This window comes from Manis javanica, chromosome 16 (assembly GCF_040802235.1).
Source record: "Manis javanica isolate MJ-LG chromosome 16, MJ_LKY, whole genome shotgun sequence".
NCBI classification, from domain to species: Eukaryota; Metazoa; Chordata; class Mammalia; order Pholidota; family Manidae; genus Manis; species Manis javanica.
Genome location: NC_133171.1, coordinates 37,608,984 through 37,621,149, shown reverse-complemented (window position 1 = coordinate 37,621,149; position 12,166 = coordinate 37,608,984).

Here is a 12,166-nt window from a genome sequence, read left to right as displayed (position 1 = left end):
TTTTACTGCTTCATTATTTACAATAGCCAAGATATGGAAGCAACCTAAATGTTCATCAATAGACACATGGATAAAGATGTGGTACACACACACAATGGAATATTACTAAGCCATAAAAAAGAACAAAATCTTGCCATTTGCGGTGACATGGATGGACCTGGTGGGTACTATACTAAGTGAAATAAGTCAGACAGAGAAGGACAAATGCCGTATGATTTCACTTACATGTGAAATATAAAAAACAAAGCAAATGAAAAAACAAACAAAATAGAAATAGAGACAAAAACAGAGAACAGTCTGGTGACTGCCACAGGGGAAGGAGTTAGGATGGTTAAATGGGAGAAGGTAAAAGAAATTAGTGAGAATGGTCAATATCTTGATCTGGATAATAGTTACATGACACATACATGTCAAATTTCATTTCAGCATACACTAAAATTTGTGCATTTTATTTTTGATGTATCTCAATAAAAAAAATAATTTAAAAAAATTAACTAAATAAAAAAGCTTCAGTCTTCAAAGACAAAGAGAAAGGAGAAACACAGAGGTTAATATTTGGAAAGTGGAAAGCAGATGGACAAATGACATAGTGGTTCTGACACAGGGGCTGGGTGTATGTGGGGGATCCACAACTTTGTGACTGTGAGCAAGGGCTAACCTCTCCCTGTGTAACAAATTGGAGGAAATAATAGTACCTACCTTCAAAGTCAAAAGGAATAAATGATACACTCCATGTTAACTGCTTAGGACAATGCCTGACTGAGTTGGTGCTGAATATATGACAGCCATAACAAATATTATTAGTTTTATTACCACTGTTGTTCCAGAAATACATGAGACCTCAGCCAGAAGCAGGGAAAGATAAAAAGAGCAAATCAACTCAACCAATCCTCCAACTGCAGGTAAAGCAGCACACTCAACTGGCAAATCCTCAGTCAGCCCCCAGGACTAGAATTGCCAAGCTTGTACCCACCAGGCAGCAAAGCGAGGCTTCCCCCCTCCCTTCCTTCCACCCAGCCCCTCCCCTCAAATACAGACCAATAGACTCTAACACTGAGGCCTCTCAACAAAACAGACAGGTCCCCCCGTCACCTCATCCTATCAGGCCACACGGAGGGTCCCGTCAACATGGTGTGTTGAATGCCATCTTGAACGTCGACAGACATGAAAAGAGAAAGTCTCTAACACAAGAGACAGAGTCACACTATTAAATAAACAGGAGAAAGAAGCACAGAGGAAACCGAAAACTGCAGGTAGTAGAAGAAAATTTTAAAGGAGAATTTCACCTTGAGAAGAAGACCATGAATCGAGAACAACCATGACCCAGAACAAGATCCTACAAAAAGACCGGAAACCGTCAGGAGACAGGTCTTTTGAATATTACAAATATGATAACTAAAATTTTTTTTTTAATTTTAGATGAAACATAGACTGTCCAAGCTGGAAGATACCTCAGAAGCTTTTTTGACCAACCATCCCAGCGTGGAGATGAGGAAATGGGCATCTCCAAAGGTGAGGTGGTTTGCCTAAGGTGGTAAAACTAGGATCCTCACAAATTAAAGGAGAGAATGCCTACAGGAGGGCCTGGCAGGTGGACGCTCTCAGGGCATTTTTGCCTTAGTAATGGCCACTAAGAATTGTAAACAACGCCTCACTAAAGCTGTTTAAAAATGTTAAGAGCTCATAGGTATTTAGCGTGGAGCAAAGACTTTAGTTTATACAGATTATCACGTTTATGCTTACAATACAGAGGTTTTAATTGTCCCCATTTTATAAATAAGAAAACTGACATTAAGAGAGTTTTAAAAAAACTTGCTCAAGCTTACCCTCGTTACTGAGTAGCGGGGCAGGGCTGACCCTAGAACTCTTGCTTGTAGGCAGAGCCGAAATTCCGGGTCTAAAGGAATTAAATCAACATTCAAATGTTATCATTCTCCCTGGAGTTGAACCAGTTTTAGGCCAGCACTATCCGGTTAAAGTATAATTTGAACTACATATGTAAGTTTAAGGTTTCCAGAGCCACATTAATAAAAAGTAAAAAGCAGGCGAAATTAATTTTAATGCTATAGCACAATCCCATGTATCCAAAATAGTATCATTTCAACATGAAATCAATATCAACAATTAGTGATGGGATTTTTTTACACCTTTTTATTCTAAATCTTTGAAATCTGGGGTGTAATTTACATTTACAGCATATCTCGTTTCAGATTAGCTGTATTTCAGGGGCTCGATAGCCACGTGTGGCGGGTAGCGACCATAATGGACCATGCACGTCGTCACAAGGAAGTGAGAGGAAGGGGAAAGTTAGGGGTCTCAGCTCAGACCTCACAGTTCCTCAGTTTTTGTCGCTACCCGCAGGGACGCATGAGCCAGGCATGGAAATAGTGAATCCCTACTTAATTTTAGGCTCATTACCTTTGTAACACATTCCGTGACTGTGCCAGCAATTGTCCCTGTCTGTTTCCCAAATATCCCACATTACCTGTATCCTAGCAGTTATCCCTCTATTCTGAACTTTTTACATTAAATAAAATAATCCCTAGGAAGCAGCGGACACACATTCCACAGGCTTTCCATTCTAGCTTTACTGAAAGAAATGAATGAAAAATGAAAGCATGCTCTTGCCACGAGGGGGCAGTCTTGTGCCACTCGTTTATTTTTGCTTCTCTAGTCAGCGCTAGGGAGAGCTGGTTTTCACATTCACCAAAACCAGAAGTCACCCCAGGGTAGCATAGAGAAGACAAGTAGTGACTCTGTGGCATCTTACTACACTGATAGGCACTGACTGCGAATGGGGTATGGGCGGGGGAGGGGGGAACTTGGTAATATGGGTGAGTTTAGTGACCACATTGTTTTTCATGTGAAGCCTTCGTAAGAGTACATATCAATAATACCTCAATAAAAAAATTCCATTTGCCCAAGTGGCACTGGCATTTCTACAATGTTGAAATAAAATCTTGTGTTTAACAGCTGAAAAAAAAACAGAAGTCACCCTAAATCCTTCTGATTGGCCTTCAAAGCTGCAAATGATAGGATCTAAGAATTAAGGTGTGTATCCAAAATGAAGCCATGCTTAACTCCTTATTAACCAGCCAAGGAACCCCAGGTTTCCTGGCCAGTTTTTATCTTAGCGGTTTGAGGAAACTGAGCATCCTGTTTTGGTGTGAATAGGAAAGGGGTCCTGCGATGAGGCATCTGGGGTCAGAGGGTAGGTAGAGAAGATGGGAAGAGGCACAAGAGAGGCCAACCTGTCCCCATTTCACAGGCAAATCACTCAATTGTAACTACTTTTATATTCGGAAGGCTTTGAGACCTGCTTCTGCCCAGCGCAGAGCCTTAGTGCATTGCTATGAAGTTCACTCAACGCCTCTGTACCTTCATCTTTGACTCCAGTAGCCACGGAATTGAGATTCACGAAAGCATGCACGACTGTTCCAAAATGCCCACGGACACCAAACACTGCGCACGCGCGGGTATGCAGGCACACACATGCACACACACGCATGAACTCGTGTGGCAGATCGACGGGTATCACGTGGGAATTTCAGCAGCAGCACAGCACATTTGTCTTTCTGACAAAATGGATTTCTCTGCAGACTAACATCCTTGAACACTGGAAATACATTCAGCCCGTTTTATCACGAGGAGGCCAAAGGAGCAGTAAATTGAAACCTGCTATATAAGCCAGGTGACCATATGGTCAGTTTATTGTCAAAATCAGGACACTTTTTGGTGAAAAGTGGAGTATGTTTGTAATTACGCTGAGGCCATAAGCATAAGCTGGGACTGCCCGGGCCGGCCAGGATGAATGGTCACTCCATACAAAACATTGCCAATGCCCTACAACCGTCTGTTCATCAGATGTAACTTGGAATGAAGGTTATTTGTTCTGTTCTATTTTTTTTGCCCCCGACAGAAGAAAATGCCCTTGGAATCTCCTAGCGTATGAGGAGTGACCACCAGTGGATACAGCCCATCTCCTGCAAAAGGCCCACCAACGTCTGCATTTCCTGACTTGTGCCAGGAATCTCCAACAGAATGAAAAACTTCTGCATCCATATGTCAGTTTCTCCTCTTCTCATATCTGTTCCTGATTTCAGTGTGATTTCTTTAGTGCCTGGCTAATTGCTTCCAGGCTTGGACCTATAATCCCAGGTTAATGTGGACAATTGCCAAGAGGTATCTTCCTAGGGCCTTATGACTGGCATTCTCTAGAAGCAGTTTCCCCTCTTGCCTTGTTCCTTGATCGTTCCCATCTGGAATGAAGGTCACCTGGAGGGGTGGGTTTAATTGGAGCACTGTGATGTGAGGAGCTAGTCGTGTGGTGTACTGCAAAGACCATAAATTGTATCAAAGGACATGAGCTCAGAGCACATAGCACAGAATCTGACACACAGTGGGTGTTCAATAAATGCTAGCTGATCCCCAACCTGCCCATCACAGTTAACCCTCACAGTACAGGGGAGACATCTGTGGCGTTCTCTACCATCAGTGTGTCAGAGGCAGGGTCCCTTGCCTGGGTGTCCCCAATTCAACTGCACAGTAGTAGATGCTGGTACCGTTTGGAGCAAGTGATAGCCACAAGCTCTGGGTTTTCTATGGATGAAGGTCTTTCAGCTAGCTATGCATCCTTCAAACCTTAAACATGATTCTTTTGAGTCCCTGGGACCTGAAATAGGAAAGAAGTATCTTATTCCTCTTGATCTGATTCTCCTTGCCATGAAGGAGTAATGCCTTCTCCTATCTCTGAACTTGAAGGGAGAACTAAGAGCCCTGGACTTCAGCATTAGATAGCCCTGTGTTTGAACTCTGCCTTTACCAGCACTTTCTACCTTAGTCAAAGTCACTTAACACCTGGAGCCTTGTTTGTAAACTAGTGATGATAAAAGTACCTGCAGGGTTGCTATGACAACACGCTACAGATGTTAAGACCCTGCACGTAACAGGCCTTCTATGAAAATGGCTATTACAATTGTCTCAGAAACAGTGACACTCAGGGGGTGGGTGGGGAAGATAGCTTTATGGCTTGGAGCTCCCAGCTAGAAGACTCTAAAATCATAAATCTAAAAAAGGAAGGAAGGAAGGGAGGGAGGGAGGGAAAGAAACTCTAAGACTGTACTTAGAAATACCAGAAATCAGCAGGGTAGTTTATACCAAAAATCCCTTTATACTAGGGCAAGTAGGCTTCTGTCAATCAGTGCCTAGACTTGATTGATCCGTCGTGGTTGTCTGCAGTGCTAGCTGAGAAGGATCCTGATGCTGAGCCTATCCCGGGAGGGCAGTGTGTCATGACTGACTGATTTGTGATACCTGGCCTGCTCTGGGAACAGGCTGGGGAAACACATAACTGCCCTCTGCTCCTCACGGACCAGTGCATAAGACTGCCTTTAATAGGGGTAAGAATCTGGAGTCTAAAGCAGTACTCAGGCTTTGGGTAGCTTAGGGGAAATGAAGAGAAGGCAGTGATGCCCCAGAGGCCAATAGAAAAGGGCAGATGTGGCAGATCATGAGAAATCCTTGACAGTATGTTAGACAAACTTCAATGATGTCCTAATTCTACCCAGGAGAGGCTTTCCTAATTCTTCTCAGAAAATTATCTGGAAGAGCCAAGAGAAAAATGGGAATATTAGGAAACCTTAAGAAGTCACCGAGCCAAGTTAGAGAGCCGAAAGAGAGGGAAAGCATGTCAGAATACAAGGGACAGTGAAGCAAATGCCTGAGCTTCTTGCCCTTGCGAACATTGGTTGAAGAACCACAAGTTTATAATCCTTGAGCAAAACGGTCAGGAGTGGGGAAGCCTCGAGTGCCCCTCAGTTTAAACCCCCTTCCCAAACCCAGTGGCCTTCCCGCTCTGATTGCCGAATGATGTCTCAGTCCGTCTATTCTGAGGACTCTAATCTTGAGACGAATTAGTAAGAAAAAGTGCAGCCTTGTTCTTCCTTAAGGAGAGAGTCCAAAAGATGCCCTTTATAAGCATCATGGAGACTGGAGAAAGCAACTCCCCGTTCCTAGCCCTGTCTGCCTCCTGCCCCATCTCAACAAGAAATAGAAGTACTTGAAGCAGAAATAACTGTCCAAAGCAGACCTGAGGTACAAAAAATAATCTTGAAGAACTTGAAGAGTCAGGAGCAATATAAAGATCAAGAAGTTTTGTTTTAAAGTAAAACAGAAGGAACAAAATAGCAGTAGACTCACAGACACTGAGAAGGGACTAGTGGTTACCAAAGGGGAGGGGCTGGGGATGGGGTGTGGGGAGGGAGAAGGGGATTAAGGGGCACTATAGTTTGGAATCACAAAATAGGTAGGTCATGGGGAAGGCAGTAGAGCATATGACTCTGTGACATCTTACTACCTTGATAGACAGTGACTGCAGTGGAGGGGATGAGGACTTGACAATATGGGTGAAAGCTGAACCATTGTGTTGTGTATGTGAAACCACCATAAGATTGTACATCAGATGGACAGTGACTGTAATAGGGTATGTGGTGGGGACTTGATACTGGGGGAATCTAGTAACCACAATGTTGCTCATGTGATTGTATATTAATGATACTAAGTTTTTAAAAATGCAAAAAAAAAGATTGTATATCAACAATACTTTAATTTTTAAAAAAAAGAAGTTTAAGATGGAACAAGTTTTGGAACAAGCTTTTCTTCTTCTCCTACTAAGACTCTCACTAAGCACATTTCCCTGAGTGTGAGGACAGTCCCCTGAGTGGCCACCATGTGGCATGTACCCTTCAGCACAGCTCTCTCCCTAATCCTTCTGGGACAGGCAACGGTTCTTTGGTTTTTCTTCCTGCGTTTTCCAGTGACACAGCAGCCCAACTGTGAATTTTCCCAACTCACCAGCAAACATTCCTGGGAAGTAAAGTGTACAGGGCCTGGCTCAGTTTGAAAAGATGAGGCTTCTAGATTCACTGTTTTCCTGTATTATTTTATAGGGCATGCATATTTCTGATTATAGAATTAATATACCCATTTTGGAAAGCGCAGAGAGGCATGAAAAAGAAACAAGCACATACCCATACACCTACCACCAGAGACAACCCCTGTTCACATCGGTCAGCCTAACACCTGTCATTCACTCATGGGTACCCTGGTCTTCCTTGTCCCTATGTGCTGTGGGACTCTGGGATATTGGGAAGATGTTCTTATTGTCTCCTTGCCAATTTTTCACCAGGAGCAGTACTGGTGGGGTTTGGGATGGGGGAGGTGAGGGGCAATAATTTCTCAGAACGGTGAGAAATGGGGTGATAAAAAGTCTTTGTGAGCAAAGTACGAATTTGATACATAGTGATATTATATATGGTAATACAAATTGTTGGACTGGGGAGTAATTTGATGAAGATGAGACTTCTCTGATGGGTCCTGGCAGGCAGCTAGAACTACTGTCTTTCATTGTTTGAGCAACATTGTCTCTCAAAGCCTCATTTCCTCATTTGCACAGTGGAGAAACCTCTCTTTACACCAGATGAATTGTGTAAATGTCCATGCAAACTAGAGGTGAAACAATTATTTCAAAGCCAACTTTTTGCAGCATACACAGTGCTTTAAACCTTACCCGCGGACTCTACCCCTCTGCCCCGGTGCTGGACCAAGGTAAGCAGTGGCCATCTGACTTACCTGGATGGGTGGGGATGACAGGGAACTACAGAAGGAGAAGGGCTCAGGGCGAATCAGAGGCTGTCCGAAGATTAGTTCTGTTTCCTGATCATTGAACCAGTCCCTGGAATTCTCTGCTCAGTCCTGGGATGATGTGGTCAAGGGGATATATTGTCAGAATGGCACAGGCACCTCTAGAAAATAGGAGACATACTGGCCAGGAGAGGAGGCAGTGCTTCACAGACAGGCTCCCCATGCACAGCTAGTGGCTACTCAAAACCGGAGCTACCTCTGTTCAGTTACCCACGTGCCACTGGTGCCTGAGGCGGGGTTAGTCCTGTGTGTGGACAAAGGGGCCAACCGGGCCCTCAGGACTCAGGGCACTGGAGGAGGGGGTGGCCCCTCAGTGAGGCATTGGAGAAGCTGAGCTGCCCCTCACTCACCAGCTGCATGGAGTTTAGCTCATTTTACCCAGGTTTTCTGCCTCTTAGTTTCTCAGTCTTGGTACCGTTGACATTTGACACTAGATAATTGTTTTTTGTGGCAGAGACCAGTTAGGGGCTGGCCACTGAGGGATATTCAGCAACACCCTTGGTCTCTCCCCACTAGATGCCTGCAGCAACCTGTCACCCAGCTGGGACAATCGAAAATTTCTTCAGATGTCGCTAAATAACTCCTAAGGGGCAAAATCACTCCAGTGTTTGCCCTATTAAGAACCACTACATTACCCTGAACGACAGGGAGCTAACCACAAGGCCACGAAGAGTTAGCCAATGGATGGGGGCCGCCACCACATGGTCCGCCTTCCTTTCCATGCCCTTCACTCTGGCTGGCCCAGAAATGGGACCCTGCAGGCCTGACTCCCCGGAAGGAGATCCACCGCCGCCTCTCATCCTTCCTCTCTCCACCATCTATGATGGCCTGGATGGCTCAGGACCACCTGGCATCACTTTCTGTTGGCAAACCCCCTCCAGAGAGGGGATGCTGATCCTCCTACCGCACCCACACAATCCCCCAACACCCCTTCCATTCTCTGCTCATCACAAGACTCATGAAAAGTGTGGGTGACAACAAACATGCACACTAACTCAACGAGTCCCCGCAACACCCCGTGGAGGTGATGATTTCCATAAGGTGAGGGAACTGAGGCAGAGATGTTCAGTAACTCACCCAGAGAGCAGTGGCAGTGGGGCTCACGCCCAGGTGGCTGGCTCCAAGCCTGTGCCTGGCCCCCCAGCAGTGCCTCCGCGGTGGGAACCGATCACACTATTGTTGATAAATGAACTGCTTTCTCCTACCTAGTGTATTTGGACTTTAAGAGCACAGAGAGGGATGCCGCAGGCAATATGAAAGAATGCACAGGACCAAGGGGGACGACTTGGATTGGCACCCAAAGGAAAAGGTCTGCTCAGGATTTGCCCTTTACTGGCCGAAGGGCTTGAAGCCCTGCAACAGTCTCCTATTAGGCGCCCAGCCTCTACTCCCATCCGGCCCAATCTAAACGCTGCCCCCAGACCAGTCTGACCGAGGCACAGCCTTGCTCTCTCTGGGAAGTGTCTGGAGGGCACCACAACTGGGACACATGGATCAGGTGTACAGACATGGCTAGATAGACCCGATGTGGTTCATTGGAAAGGGAATCGGCCACTCAGCTCCTTGTCTGTATGGTGGAGAAACTTCTCTTTACATCAGATAAATTGTGATTGTCTCTATGAGGTCTGATCTTCCCATGTTTAAAGGGAAGCTAGAAATCTAGGGTAGTATGTGCAATGTCTATATTTTATAAAGTTGAGTTCAAATTAAAAAGAAAAAAAATGCACAGTCTGTATGAGCCAAACAAAAGCCATCTGCAGGCGAATAGAATCAGCCAATTTCTGACCTTTGGTGTACAGGCTGAATCCAAGCTCATGAGCTTTGCATTCTAGGTCAGGAATGATTCGGCAGGGACCCACCTTTCCAGTCTCCTCTGCCACTCAGGGCCTTGGCTGTCCAAGGGCAGTTCTGGTTCCCAGGACACCTGAGGCACCTCCCGGTTCCTGTACCTCTGCCCTGCGGGCTCTGAAACGCCTTTTCTCCCAGCTCTGCCTCCAGAATCCTCTTCTTCCTTCTCTCGGGGGCCTTCCCTGACTACCCACAGTACAGGGATAATTAAATAATTACATAAACCTACTCCCCCTGGGCCTCCAGGGTACTCTCCAAGGGTTACATTTCATCTCCTTGGACCTTACCATCCTGCATGCACCGTCAGAAGGCTTCAGAGAACAGTGGTACTAAATCATAAGCAACTTAAGAGCCTCCTCCCCAGTTCCCAGCCTGACCCAGAATATGCCTGGTAGGTGTTAGATAAATATCAAGGCTTCCTAAAAGCTTGGTTTTAATGGACTAAACCGAATTTAGCCCAGGCAGGTGAAAGTCAGCTAAAGACTATGGCTGATTGACTCACCAGGGTGAAAGCGAATCCTTGCACCTGCTGCAAGTGGAGCAAAACTCCCCTTCTCTCCACAGCCCCCCGCAGGGCTCCTCTCCGCTGGGGCATGGCCAGTGCCTCTGAGCTGCGTCCTTGGGTGGTCACTGGGGTCTCAGGCCAGAGATGCTGCATGGACCAAGTGCCCTGATGCCCGAGAAGTGGCCCCTGTGCTAAGTAAGCCCTGCTGGCGTGGTCGAGGGAACCATGGGAAGCCAGCACACCTGGGAGGAGGAGCGACACCCTGAGGAGCAGCACCTGGATTTGGCTCAAGCAAATGAGCACTGGTACTGCGCTCTCAGAACACTGGAGCCCCTGACGGGGACTGTGCCAGTGGGGTGAGGATTTAATAGTACGGGTAACTGTTGAACCACTGTGTTGTATACTTGAAACCACTACAAGATTGTCTATCAACGATACTTCAAAACAAAACAAAACAACACTACAGCCCTTACACAGGCCTTATGACATTAAGACCAAAGGAGGAAACTGAGGCCCAGAGAAGTGGGGCTTGCCCAACAGCAGGGTGTGCCTTAGAGGATTCAGGATATCCAACTCCAACCTTGAGGACTTCTTTCCTATCAGACACTATCATATGAAACATTCCAATAAAACCACAGGTGTATATCAGAACGCCACCTTTTTCAAAAACTCCATTCTGCAGCTGTGCAAAAATGGGCTTCTGATTTGTCTTGTCCATCTTGCCTTAGTGAATGAGGCACTTGGAAAGTAGCATCTGCTGCTCTTCCAGCCATGCCCACCACGGTAGCTTCCTTAGAAGCAGGAAGATCAGGGGTGTCCACCCACATATTTCAAACACCCAGCAAAACGTGTGTCACAAAACACGTGTCACAGGAGTGGACAAAACTCTCACAGATTATTTGCTGCTATGTTCCTTCATCTACTTTCTGGTCATAGCTTGACATATTTTCCTGGGAATATTCAAATAAGGAAAAGCTACATCAGGGAAAAAAGTTTACACTTACACTATTTTTTTCAAAACAGGAGATTATGCAGTTTCATTTTCACGCCTACCCTGGGAACCTCTGCAGAACAATAAGTGAATGTTAAAGATCTACTGATACTAAGACAAAATCGTGATCGTTGCTTTACAGACAAGGAAACTGAGGCTCAAAGAAACTCAAAACCATTCATTTGCAGCTATATAAATGGGCCAGGCACTGTGCTAGGTTCTGGAGATACAATGGTGAGCAAGACAGACATGATCCTTGCCCTCAAACTCTTTCCAGCCTAGTAGGAAACAGACTGTGGATAACTTACATGAAATTGAAGGGAAACAGATCATGCCACCCCAAAACATGCCACTCTGGCATAAGGACCGTTTTGAGCTGAATGCAACTGAGAAAGAGTAGACTGCAGAAAACGCTTTTTACCTTCACCCAATTTGCCTAAAAGCAGGACATAAGTTTCCCACTGTTTAACACCATTAGTCAACAGGGAAATGCAAATTAAGACTACAATGAAATACTATTACACACCTACTAGAATGGCTAACATTTAAAAACTTGAATACCATGTCAAGAGACAACTAGAACTCTTGTACATTACTGGTAAGAATGCAAAATATTACAGCCATTTGATGAAAAGTTTGGCAGTTTCTGCTAAAGTTAGGCATACAATGAAATACTTACATTTCAAAATTGCTAAGAGACACTATCTTAAAGTTTTTATCACAAGAAAATACTGTACTGTACATGGTGATGGATGTTAGCTTACTATGGATAAGTTTATCAAATCATTATGTAGTATACTTGAAACTAATATTGTTGTAGGTCAATTAACTCTCAATTTAAAAAAGCTACACACACAAATCTACTCCATCCCTGCTCTTAGGGATAAGAACAAAATAATAATTACCCCTTTGAAAGGAAGAAAAATCACAACACTTAAGGTATATTAAGGTGCATTTTTTTAATTAAAGTATCATTGATATACAATCTTATGTTGGTTTCAAATATACAACACAGTGGTTCAACAGTTACCCGTATTATTAAATCCTCACCCCCACTAGTGCAGTTACTCTCAGCATAGTAAGATGTTACAGACTCAGACTGTATTCTCCATGCTGTACTA